This window comes from Olea europaea, unplaced genomic scaffold, assembly GCF_002742605.1.
Source record: "Olea europaea var. sylvestris unplaced genomic scaffold, O_europaea_v1 scaffold102, whole genome shotgun sequence".
NCBI classification, from domain to species: domain Eukaryota; kingdom Viridiplantae; phylum Streptophyta; class Magnoliopsida; order Lamiales; family Oleaceae; genus Olea; species Olea europaea.
This window is the reverse complement of record NW_019227526.1, coordinates 746,928-760,990: the sequence shown is the minus strand read 5'-3', so window position 1 is coordinate 760,990 and position 14,063 is coordinate 746,928.

Below are 14,063 nucleotides of genomic sequence, written 5' to 3'. Positions count from 1 at the left end.
TAACTCAAGTGGAAATAATTTATCTGTTGATCATAAGTCCAAATTCGCTGCACAATATATCTGAAAATTGGCATCAAGTTGCATGTTCCAGCTGTCTTGAAGCTGGACAGAAACAAGTTGCATTGCCTACTTGAATTTTGGATGTTCCTTTGCCTATAAAAGGGGACCTTGGCCACGATTTTGAAGAATCAATTCTCTCCATCATATTCTAGTTTCCTTCATTTTCTTTGTAACATTTCACTATGTATTTCTAAACATTTAGCTAGAGCTAGGGGTGAAACTTTGATGAATGTTTAGTATTGTCTTTGATCTTTCATTTTGTTCTTCAATGTTCATCTTCTTACTTGGTTGAAGTTTGTGTTCTACAAATGGTTTTGGTTTGTTAAAGACTTTGATTTATTGTCGACAATTTTGGCACAATAAATGCTTAGATAATCTCTACATACCAACAACTTATTTTGACATATTCTCTCAAACAATTATCAAGATCTATCTTTCAATATATTTGTGATCAATGTTTTATCTTCCATATGAGATCACTCCTTAGTTGATTTTTATATGAGTTAAATTAAAGATCAAGTGCAATTTCTACTCATTTATCCGAAGTGAATCCCCGACGCTCTAGTGTTCGTGTTAATCGTATTTCCGCCAACCGTTTATTACTCATAGAATAGTTTATTTCCTTCCAATTCCCTGTGGTTCGACCTCGGACTTCCGAGATTTACTACTTGCGACAACCTGCACTTGGGTTTGCAACCTTAAAGTTGTAGCATACACTATGATGTACACTTTAGTTACACTTTGCCATGTGACATTACTCTGTTTGACAGTTTGAATGTCATATAGTTTTCCCATCCCATTGCCACTTGACGACAATGCAAGTGTCAAACAACATGTCGAAAATCAGTGTAAAAGTAGCAAAGTTTAATCGGTAAGGACGTTGCTACATGTACACTATGGTGTATACTTTAGTTTACACTTTGCCACGTGACATTACCCTGTTGGGCAGTTTAAATTTCAAACAGTTTTCCCATCTAATTGACACTTGACAACAATGTAAGTGTTAAACAACGTGACAAAAATCAGTGTACAAATAGAAAAGTTCAATCGGTAAGAACCTTGCTACATGTACACTATGGTGTACACTTTGGTTGACACTGTGTCTTGTGATATTACCCTGCTGGACAGTTTAAATTTCAAACAGTTTTCCCATCCAATTGACGCTTAACAACAATGCAAGTGTCAAACAGCGTGTCAAAAATTAGGGTACAAATAACAAAGTTCAATCGTAAGAACCTTGCCACATGTACACTATGGTGTACACTTTAGTTTACACATTGCCACGTGATATTATCCTGTTGGACAGTTTAAATGTAAAACAGTTTTTGTGACGCCCCGAATTTAAGCATCGAGGGTCACGTACTAAACATAATAACTTCTGCTTTTGGTACATGTAAATACTCTTAAATAGAAGTATTACATGTTAGAAACTTATTTTTCAATTTGATAAAACAATTCTTATAAAATTTGATGGCCGGTAAAAGTGCATGCCAACATGAAATTTTACATTACATATACGACCTCGGCACTATCAAGGTTAGTTGGGGCAGCAAGTTTGACAATTTTTATAAAATTCATCCCAACTCCATTTTACATGAAATTTGTGGCATTAGAAAGATAATTTCAAGTAGTTTTCTAGGTTAAAATATGAAAATTTTCCAAGATCATATGATATAGACGTTTTACGGAAAACAGTGAAACATTACACAGGAAATCCAGATTGACCCCTTGACGTTAAAACCTTGATAACTCAGGCCATAGGTATCCAAATTGAGTGATTCCTTCGGCAATATTTAGAAAACTCAAAGATGAAAACAGAAATATTTTTAGAGTCTCAAATGGACATTTATAGAGTTAGAAACATCATTTCGAAATTGACTCCAGAAACTGTCCCGTTTCTGCCTTTTGTCTCTTGTAAGGAAAATAAACTGCAAAAATGTCTCTTAACATAACATGAAAGATATAATTACAAAATTTACTATTAATACCATATTTCATCATGTCATGTACATATTTTTACATAATACCATAAGAAAAATAGATGGAAAAACTGTCATCGAACAAAACATACAAAAGAAAACTTTCGATACAAAACATCTTTGTCCTTAATCCATCATCGATTTCGCCAACTAACTTCCATCAATTCAACGATCATGGATCTGAAAATTTAGCATAAAATACTATGAGTATAAGGAATACTCAGTAAGATACCATGCTTGGATTTTTATCATGATAATACTACACAAAAGAATGCAATCAAACACATACTTGTACATTCCGGCTTGCCGGTGCCCTTCGGACTTGTCCTAAGGCATAAATAGATATCTAACTTTGTGGACTTGTCCACCATAATCATATTATGGTTTTTCATGCATAGTTTAAGCATAAATATTATCATGAAAATCATACTCCTTAAGCATGGAAGGTATCTTACCGTAAAACTTGAAGATCTTCGATTGAGATGTAAATTGGAAGTGCTAGTCTTTCTTCCTTCCCTTTCCTTTCTTATTTTCGGTTTTTACTCTCTTTTTAAGTGTATAAGTGTTTTGTAAAATGAAGGAAATCTCTCTATGGCAATGGATATGGACGTATTCATATATATATAAGGAAAAGGATGTTGGTTTGATATTTTTTCTTCTTTTTTTTTTCACTCCACCGCCTCAACCTCCTTTTCTCCCATTTTTCTCTTTTTTTTTTCTTACTTGTACACATGTTTAGTCTATTGTCTAAGTGTATGGTGATGATAAATGCCAAGTGGGTTGATTATAGGGTAATAAGTGGCCTCAAAACCTAGATTTACAAAGGAAGCCTCTTATCTTTTCTACTAATATAATCTAAACCCTCTAACTTTCATTATTAGCAAAGTGTATCCCAAATCTAAACTTATATCCAACTTACATATTCAAAAAGTGTAGATTATAAATTAATTTAATCATTTGGTCAATTGAAGTCCTAACAAAAATAATCCACTTCATTCAAATTCAAACTTGACTTATGTTCCGATTAACTAATAATCACTTACAACATTTGACACTTCATGCCTACATTCCTTAACTACCTCTAACATTAACCACTACAAAGGTGGTGTCCCCTTATCCTTATGGCCAAAATAATATTAAAAGTTAAATTGCTATCCTAAGGAAATTTAAACGAGCATAAAATTTCGGAGTATTACAGTTTTCCCATCTAATTGCCACTTGATAACAATGCAAGTGTCAAACAATATGTCAAAAATCAGTGTACAAATAGCAAAGCTCAATCGGTAAGGACCTTGCCACATTTACACTATGGTGTACACTGTTGCTTGCACTTTGCCACGTGACATTACCTTGTTGGGCAGTTTAAATTTCAAACCATTTTCCCATCGAATTAATACTTGACAATAATGCAAATGTTAAACAACATGTCAAAAATCAGTGTACAAATAGCAAAGTTCAATCGCTAAGGACGTTGCTACATGTACATTGTGGAGTGCACTTTAGTTTACACTTTGCCACCTGACATTACCCTTTTGGACAGTTTAAATTTCAAATAGTTTTTCCATCCAATTGACACTTGACAACAAAGCAATTGACAAACAACGTGTCAAAAATTAGTGTACAAATAGCAAAGTTCAATCGGTAAGAACCTTGCTACATGTACACTATGGTGTACAATTTAGTTTACACTTTATCTCGTGTCATCACCTTGTTGGACAGTTTAAATTTCAAAAAAATTTTCCATCCAATTGACGCTTGACAACAACGCAAGTGTCAAACAACGTTTTAAAAATTAGGGTACACATAGCAAAGTTTAACTGGGAAGAACCTTGCCACATGTATCAAATAGTTTTCCCGTCCAGTTGACACTTCACAACAATGCAAGTGTCAAACAACGTTTAAAAATTTAGTTTACAAATAGCAATGTTCAATCGGTAAGGACCATGCCACATGTACACTATGGTGTATACTGTAGTTTACACTTTGCCACGTGACATTACCCTGTTCGACAGTTTAAATTTCAAACCATTTTTCCATCGAATTAACACTTGAGATTAATGCAAGTGTTAAACAATGTGTAGAAAATTAGTGTACAAATAGCAAAGTTCAATCGGCAAGGACTTTGCTATATGTACACTTTGGTTCACACTTTGCCACGTGACATTACCTTGTTGAACAGTTTAAATGTCAAACATTTTTCCGATCCGATTGCCACTTGACAACAATGCAAGTGTCAAATAACGTGTTGAAAGTCAATGTAAAAATAGCAAAGTTCAATTGGTAAGGATCTTGCCACTTGTACACTATGATGTACACTGTAGTTTACACTTTGCCACGTGACATTACCCTGTTGGGCAGTTTAAATTTCAAACAGTTTACCCATCCTATTGACACCTGACAACAACGCAATTGTCAAACAACGTTTCAAAAATTAATTTACAAATAGTAAAGTTCAATCGGTATGGACCTTGCTACGTGTACACTTTAGTTTACACTTTGACACATGACATAACCCTATTGGACAGTTTAGATTTTAAACAGTTTTTCCATCCAATTAACACTTGACAATAATCCAAGAGTCAAACGACTTGTTGAAAATCAGTGTACAAATATCAAAGATCAATCAATAAGAACCTTGCGATATGTGCACTATGCTGTACACTTTACTTTGCACTTTACCACATGTCATTACCCTCTTCGACAGTTTAAATGTCAAATAGTTTTCCCATCCAATTGCCACTTGAAAGCAATGCAAGTGTCAAACAATGGGTCAAAAATCAGTGTAAAAATAGTAAAGTTCAATCGGTAAGGATCTTGCCACATGTACACTATGGTGTACACTGTAGTTTACACTTTGCCACGTGACATTACCCTGCTGTACAGTTTAAATCTCAAACTATTTTCCCATCCATTTGATGCTTGATAAAATGCAAGTGTCAAATAACATGTCAAAAATCAGTGTACAAATAACAAAGTTCAATCGGTAAGAACCTTACTACATGTACACTATGGTGTACACTTTAGTTTACACTTTGTCTTGTGACATTACCCTGTTAGACAGTTTAAATTTCAAACATTTTCCCATCCAATTGATGCTTGACAACAATGCAAGTGTCAAAGAGCGTGTCAAAAATCAGGGTACAAATAACAAAGTTCAATAGGTAAGAACCTTGCTACATGTACACTATGGTGTACACTTAAGTTTACACATTGTCAAGTGACATTACCCTGTTGGACATTTTAAATTTCAAACAGTTTTTCCATCCAGTTGACAATTTACAATAATACAAGTGTCAAGGAACGTGTCTAAAACTAGTGTACAAAATGCAAAGATCAATCGGTATGAACCTTGCGACATGTACACTACGGTGTACACATTAGTTTACACTTTGCCACGTGACATTATCCTATTGGAGAGTTTAAATTTCAAACTGTTTTCCCATCCAATTGACACTTGACAACAATGGAAGTGTCAAGCAACTTGTCAAAAATCAGTGTACAAATAGCAATGTAAAATAGTTAAGAACCTTACTACATGTACACTATGGTGTACATTTTTGTTTACACTTTTCCACTTGACATTATCCTGTTGGACATTTTAGATTTCAAACAGCTTTCCCATCAAATTGACACTTGACAACAATTCAAATGTTAATCAACGAGCCAAGAATCAAGGTACAAATAGCAAAGTTCAATCGGTAAGAATCTTGCCACATGTATCAAACAATTTTCCCATCCAGTTAACACTTGACAACAATGCAAGTGTCAAACAACTGGTCATAAATTAGTTTACAAATAGCAAAGTTCAAGCGGTAAGGACCTTACTACATGTACACTATAGTGTACACTTTTGTTTTCACTTTTCCATTTGACATTACCATGTTAGACAGCTTAAATTTCAAACAATTTTCCCATCCAATTGACACTTGATGAAGGTGCAATTGTCAAACAATGTATCAAGAATCAGTGTACAAATAGCAAATTTCAATCAGTAATAACCTTGCTACATGTACACTATGGTATACACTTTTGTTTACACTTTATCTTGTGACACTACCCTATTGGACAGCTTAAATTTCAAACAGTTTTTCCATCCAAATGATGCTTGACAACACTGCAATTGCCAAACACTGTGTCAAAAATCAAGGTACAAATAGTAAAGTTTAATTAGTAAGAACCTTACCACATGTATCAAACAATTTTCCCATCCAGTTGACACTTGACAACAATGCAAGTGTCAAACAACGTGTCAAAAATTAGTTTACAATCAGCAAAGTTCAATCCATAAGGACCTTACTACATGTACACTACGGTGTACACTTTAGTTTTCACTTTTCCACTTGACATTACCCTGCTGGACAGCTTAAATTTTAAACAGTTTTTCCAACCAATTGATACTTGACAACAATGCAAGTGTAAAAAATCGCGTCAAAAATCAGTGTACAAATAACGAAGTTCAGTCGGTAAGAACCTTTCTACTTTACACTATGGTGTACACTTTAGTTTACACTTTGCCACGTGACATTACTCAATTGGACAGTTTAAATGTCAAACAATTTTCACATCCAACCACATGACAATAATGCAAGTATCAAATAACATGTCAAAAATCAGTGCACAAATAGTAAAGTTCAATCGGTAAGGACCTTGCCACATGTACACTATGGTGTACACCGTATTTTACACTTTGCCACTTGACATTACCCTGTTGGATAGTTTAAATTTCAATTCATTTTCCCATCGAATTAACACTTGACAATAATGCAAGTGTTAAACAACGTGTCAAAAATCAGGGTACAAATAGCAAATTTCAATCGGTTAGGACGTTGATACATGTACACTATGTAGTACACTTCAGTTTACACTTTGCCACGTGACATTACCCTGTTGGGAAGTTTAAATTTCAAATAGTTTTCCCATCCAATTGACACTTGACAACAATGTAAGTGTCAAACAACGTGTCAAAAATTAGTGTACAAATAGCAAAGTTCAATCGGTAAGAACCGTGCTATATGTACACTATGATGTACTCTTTAGTTTACACTTTGTCTCGTGACATTATCCTATTGGATAGTTTAAATTTCAAACAATTTTCTCATCCAATTGACACTTGACAACAATGCAAGTGTCATACAACGTGTCAAAAATAAGAGTACAAATAGCAAAGTTCAACTGGTAAGAACCTTGCAACATGTATCAAACAGTTTTCCCATCTAGTTGACACTTGACAACAATGCAAGTGCCAAATATCGTTTAAAAAATCAGTTTACAAATAGCAAAGTTCAATCATTAAGGGCCTTACTACATGTACACTATGGTGTATGATAAGTGTGTTTTTACACACTTATTTCGCTCACAAACATGACTTAAATATAGATAAAGTAGTTTAATTATGAATTAATCTTGTTAAATTCATGCAATGTAGGTATTTCTATAGAAAAGATGGAATTCAAAAGAAAAGAGCCAAAAAATGACCAAAATGGAACAAAGTGATAGTTCGGGGACCAAAGGTGCAAATATTGGAAAGTTGAGCTAAAGTGCAGAATTAGAATGAAAATACACCATGTATGAGATTGAGGATGATACAAGATGATTGGAGGAAGAAAGAAGTAACATTGGACTGAATTGAAGAAAAGTGAAAGATGAAGGACTCAATTGCAATTAATCAAAAGATGAGGCGAGCAATTGATCAAGGAATTGATTGACCCAAGCATCAATTAGGAGTCAATATTTGATAATGGAATAAAGGAAAGAAAGAAAAGAGATCAAGAAAAGAGAAAATGGAGTTTAGGGACCAAAATGACAAGGTTGTAACTTTACAACCTTGCGGCCGCATGCAACAACACCATGCGGCCACACACGGTGGTGCAGGGTTTTCATTGAGGAGAAAAATTGAACCATGCGGTCGCATGGTTTAACACCATGCAGCCGCATGGCCTTATTTTAGGAAAAAAATCTGACTTTCCGTTTTAATTGAAACTCTTTTAGGGCTCCGTAAGGACATGATATAAAAGTCAAAATTCATCAAAATTAGGTAGAACATCCAGGGAGAAGAAGAATACAACTTTTGGAGGCAAGGAACACGAACTTGAAGTGGATTTCACAAGGATTCAAAGGGGTTTTCAAGGTTTTGTTCAAGATTTCAGATTTCAAGAACTTTCATACGGGTGTTATTCTTTCTATTCATTAATTTTGTTTTGTTTTCTGGAATTATGAATCTTCTAGGTTAGGTTTTCAATTACTAGGTGATCGATGAACCGTTGTTTGTTATTTTAATTCTATATTTCATGAACTTAATATAAAGATTCGTTGGATAATTTGTTCGATTTACATGCATTAATTTTCTTCCGCAATTAGTGGCCAATGATTGTGTGAGTATTGATGACTTGTTTCTTAAATTTGAGAGAAGTGGAATAGGTTCGATAAGGTGTAAATTAACATAGGGTCCGATAGGGGATAGAGATATACCCCTATGCTTTATGTAATTCTTAAATTGTTCACAAAACTACATGCATTTTTGTATGTTTGCATCAACCATAGAGATATAGGCTGGTGGTGTGCAAGAATAGGTCTAATATATATCGAGAGAGTATATTAGATAGAATTAGGAACATGAATTGGCAAATTTTCATCGAATCATTAATTTCATGAAATTAGGATTTTTATAACTTCAATTGGGGATTCGTAATCCTAGTGACTTTAGTTTGATTCATTTTAATAAATTAGTTTTTAAACTTGCTTAATTTCATTTACTTGAGTGTTTAAGTTGTTTAATTAGAGAAATTTTGAAATTAGGGTTTCTAATTGAGAAATTAAGGTTTTCAATTGAAATTAGGGTTTTTAGTTGAAATTAGGGTTTCTAATTGAAATTAGGATTTTTTGCATTTAGACCATATTTTCACTCAATTAGATTCGGTTAAGGTTAGATTATATAGAATTGAACTACTCAATCTCTGAGGGACGATATTCGGACTTTTAAAAATCCACTTTATTACTTGTTACGAATCGTACACTTGCGGTAATTTTAAAATCGAAAGAATTATTTCTTTAACAGTGTACACTTTGGTTTTCACTTTTCCACTTCACATTACCCTATTGGACAGTTTAAATATCAAACAGTTTTTCCATCCAATTAACACTTGACAACAATGCAAGTGTCAAAAATCAGTGTACAAATAACAAAGTCTAATCGGTAAGAACTTTTCTACATGTACACTACGGTGTACACTTTAGTTCACAGTTTGCCACGTGACATTACCATGTTGGACAGTTTAAATGTCAAATAGTTTTCCCATCCTATTGCCACCTGACAATAATGCAAGTGTCAAACAACGTGTCGAAAATAAGTGTAAAAATTGTAAAGTTCAATCGGTAAAAACCTTGCCACATGTACACAATGGTGTACACTGTAGTTTACACTTTGCCTCTTGACATTTCCCTATTGGACAGCTTAATTTTAAACAGTTTTCCCATCCAATTGATGCTTGACAATAATGCAAGTGTCAAACAGCGTGTCAAAAATCAGGGTACAAATAGCAAAGGTCAATCGTAAGATCTTTGCCACATGTACACTATGGTGTACACTTTAGTTTACACTTTGCCATGTGACATTACTCTATTGGACAGTTTAAATTTCGAACAGTTTTCCCATCCAATTGACACTTGACAACAATCCAAGTGTCAAACAACTGGTCAAAAATCAGGGTACAAATAGCAAAGTTCAATCGGTAAGAACCTTGCCACATGTATCAAACAACTTTCCCATCCAATTGATACTTGACAACAATGCAAGCGTCAAACAATGTGTCAAAAATCAGTTTACAAATAGCAAAGTTCAATCGGCAAGAACCTAACTATTTGTGCATTATGGTGTACACTTTAGTTTTTACTTTTCCACTTGACATTACCCTGTTGGATAGCTTAAATTTCAAACAGTTTTCCCATCCAATTGACACTTGACAACAATGCAAGTGTCAAACAGTGGATAGCTTAAATTTCAAACAGTTTTCCCATCCAATTGACACTTGACAACAATGCAAGTGTCAAACAACGTGTTAAAAATTAGTGTACAAATAACATAGTTTAATCGGTAAGAACCTTTCTGCATGTATACTATGGTGTACACTTCAGTTTACACTTTGCCAAGTGTCATTACCCTGTTGGACATTTAAAACTTCAAATAGTTTTTCCATCCAATTGACACCTGACTACAACACAAGTATCAAACAACGTGTCAAAAATCAGTGTACAAATAGCAAAGTTGAATCAGTAAGAACCTTGCTACACGTACACTATGATGTACACTTAAGTTTACACATTGTCAAGTGACGTTACCCTAGTGGACATTTTAAATTTCAAGCAATTTTTCCATCCAATTGATGCCTGACAACAATGCAAGTGTCAAGCAACGTGTCTAAAATTAGTGTACAAAATGTAAAGATCAATCGGTACGAACCTTGCGACATGTACACTACGGTGTACACTTTAGTTTACACTTTGTCACGTCACATTACCCTGTTGGAGAGTCTAAATTTCAACCAATTTTCCCATCCAATTGACACTTGACAACAATGGAAGTGTCAAGCAACTTGTCAAAAATCAATGTACAAGTAGCAATGTTAAATAGCTAAGAACTTTGCTACATGTACACTATGGTGTACACTTTGGTTTACACTTTTTCACTTGATATTATCCTGTTGGATAGTTTAGATTTCAAATAGCTTTCCCATCGAATTGACACTTGACAACAATGCAAGTGTCAAACAACGAACCAAAAATCAGGGTACAAATAGCAAAGTTCAATCGGTAAGAATCTTGCCACATGTATCAAACAATTTTCCCATCCAGTTGACACTTGACAACAATGCAAGTGTCAAACAATGGGTCAAAAATCAGTTTACAAATAGCAAAGTTCAAGCGGTAAGGACCTTACTACATGTACATTATAGTGTAAACTTTTGTGTTCACTTTTCCACTTGACATTACCATGCCGACAGCTTAAATTTCAAACAGTTTTCCCATCCAATTGACACCTGACAACAATGTAAGTGTCAAACAACACGTCAAAAATCATTATACAAATAGCAAAGTTCAATCGGTAAGAACTTTACTACATGTACACTATGGTGTACAGTTTAGTTTACCCTGTTGGATAGTTTAAATTTCAAAAAAATTACCCATCCAATTGACGCTTGACAATAATGCATGGGTCAAACAACGTTTTAAAAATCAGTTTACAAATAGCAAAGTTCAATCGGTAAGTACCTTGCCACATGTACACTATGGTGTACACTGTAGTTTACACTTTGCCACGTGACATTACCATGTTGGACAGTTTAGATTTCAAATCATTTTCCCATCGTATTAACACTTGAGAATAATACAAGTGTTAAATAACGTGTCGAAAATCAGTGTACAAATAGCAAAGTTCGATCGGTAAGGACGCTGCTACATATACACTATGGTGTACCCTTTAGTTCACACTTTGTCACGTGACATTATCCTGTTGGACAGTTTAAATGTCCAACAGTTTTCCCATCCGATTGCCACTTGACAACAATACAAGTGTTAAACAACGTGTCGAAAGTCAATGTAAAAATAGCAAAGTTCAATCGGTAATGACCTTGCCACTTGTGCACTATGGTGTACACTGTAGTTTACACTTTGCCACGTGACATTACCCTATTGGATAGTTTAAATTTCAAACCATTTTCCCATCGAATTAACACTTGAGAATAATGTAAGTGTTAAATAACATGTCAGAAATTTGTGTACGAATAACAAAGTTCGATCGGTAAGGACGTTGCTACATGTATATTATGGTTTACACTTTAGTTTACACTTTGCCTCGTGACATTACCCTATTGGGTAGTTTAAATTTCAAATAGTTTTCCAATCCAATTGATGCTTGACAACAATGCAAGTGTCAAACAGCGTGTCAAAAATCAGGGTCCAAATAGCAAAGTTCAATTTTAAGAACCTTGACACATGTTCACTATGGTGTACACTTTAGTTTACACTTTGCCACGTGACATTACCCTGTCGAACAGTTTAAATTTCAAATAGTTTTCCCATCCAATTGACTCTTGATAGCAATGCAAGTGTCAAACAACTTGTCAAAAATCAGTGTACAAATAGTAAAGATCAATCGGCAAGAACCTTGCGACATGTACACTATGGTGTACACTTTAATTTACACTTTGCCAGTGACATTACCCTGTTGGACAATTTAAATTTCAAATAGTTTTCCCATCCAATTGACATTTGACAACAATCCAAGTGTTAAACAACGTGTCAAAAATTAGCGTACAAATAGCAAAGTTCAATCGCTAAGGACGTTGCTACATGTACATTATGGAGTACACTTTAGTTTACACTTTGCCACCTGACATTACCCTCTTGGACAGTTTAAATTTCAAATAGTTTTCCCATCTAATTGACACCTGAAAACAATGTAAGTGTCAAACAACGCGTCAAAAATCATTATACAAAAAGCAAAGTTCAATCGGTAAGAACCTTACTATATGTACACTATGGTGTACAATTTAGTTTACACTTTGTCTCGTGATATTACCCTGTTGGACAGTTTAAATTTTAAAAGAATTACCCATCCAATTGACGCTTGACAATAATGCATGTGTCAAATAACGTTTTAAAAATCAATTTACAAATAGCAAAGTTCAATCGGTAAGGACCTTTCCATATGTACACTATGGTGTACACTGTAGTTTACACTTTGCCACGTGACATTACCATGTTGGACAGTTTAGATTTCAAATTATTTTCCCATCATATTAACACTTGAGAATAATACAAGTGTTAAACAACGTGTCGAAAATCAGTGTACAAATAGCAAAGTTCAATCGGTAAGGACGCTGCTACATGTACACTATGGTGTACCCTTTAGTTCACACTTTGCCACGTGACATTACCCTGTTGGACAGTTTAAATGTCCAACAGTTTTCCCATCCGATTGCCACTTGACAACAATGCAAGTGTTAAATAATGTGTCGAAAGTCAATGTAAAAATAGCAAAGTTCAATTGGCAATGACCTTGCCACTTGTACACTATGGTGTACACTGTAGTTTACACTTTGCCACGTGACATTACCCTATTGGATAGTTTAAATTTCAAACCGTTTTCCCATCGAATTAACACTTGAGAATAATGTAAGTGTTAAATAACGTGTCAAAAATTTGTGTACAAATAACAAAGTTCGATCGGTAAGGACGTTGTTACATGTATATTATGGTGTACACTTTAGTTTACACTTTGCTCGTGACATTACCCTATTGGATAGTTTAAATTTCAAATAGTTTTCCCATCCAATTGATGCTTGACAACAATGCAAGTGTCAAATAGCGTGTCGAAAATCAGGGTACAAATAGCAAAGTTCAATCTTAAGTACCTTGCCACATGTACACTATGGTGTACACTTTAGTTTACACTTTGCCACGTGACATTACCCTGTCAAACAGTTTGAATTTCAAACAGTTTTCCCATCCAATTGACTCTTGACAACAATTTAAGTGTCAAACAACTTGTCAAAAATCAGTGTACAAATAGTAAAGATCAATCGGTAAGAACCTTGCGACATGTACACTATGGTGTACACTTTAGTTTACACTTTGTCACGTGACAATACCCTGTTGGACAGTTTAAATTTCAAATGGTTTTCCCATCCAATTGACACTTGACAATAATTCAAATGTCAAACAACTTGTCAAAAATCAGTGTACAAATAGTAAAGATCAATCTGTAAGAACCTTGCCACATGTACACTATGGTGTACACTTTAGTTTACACTTTACCACATGACATTACCTTGTTGGACAGTTAAAATTTCAAACAGTTTACCCATCCTATTGAGACCTAACGATAATGCAAGTGTCGAACAACGTGTTAAAAATCAGTTTACAAATAGTAAAGTTCAATCGGTATGGACCTTGCTACGTGGACACTATGGTGTACACTTTAGTTTACACTTTGACACGTGACATTACCCTGTTGGATAGTTTAAATTT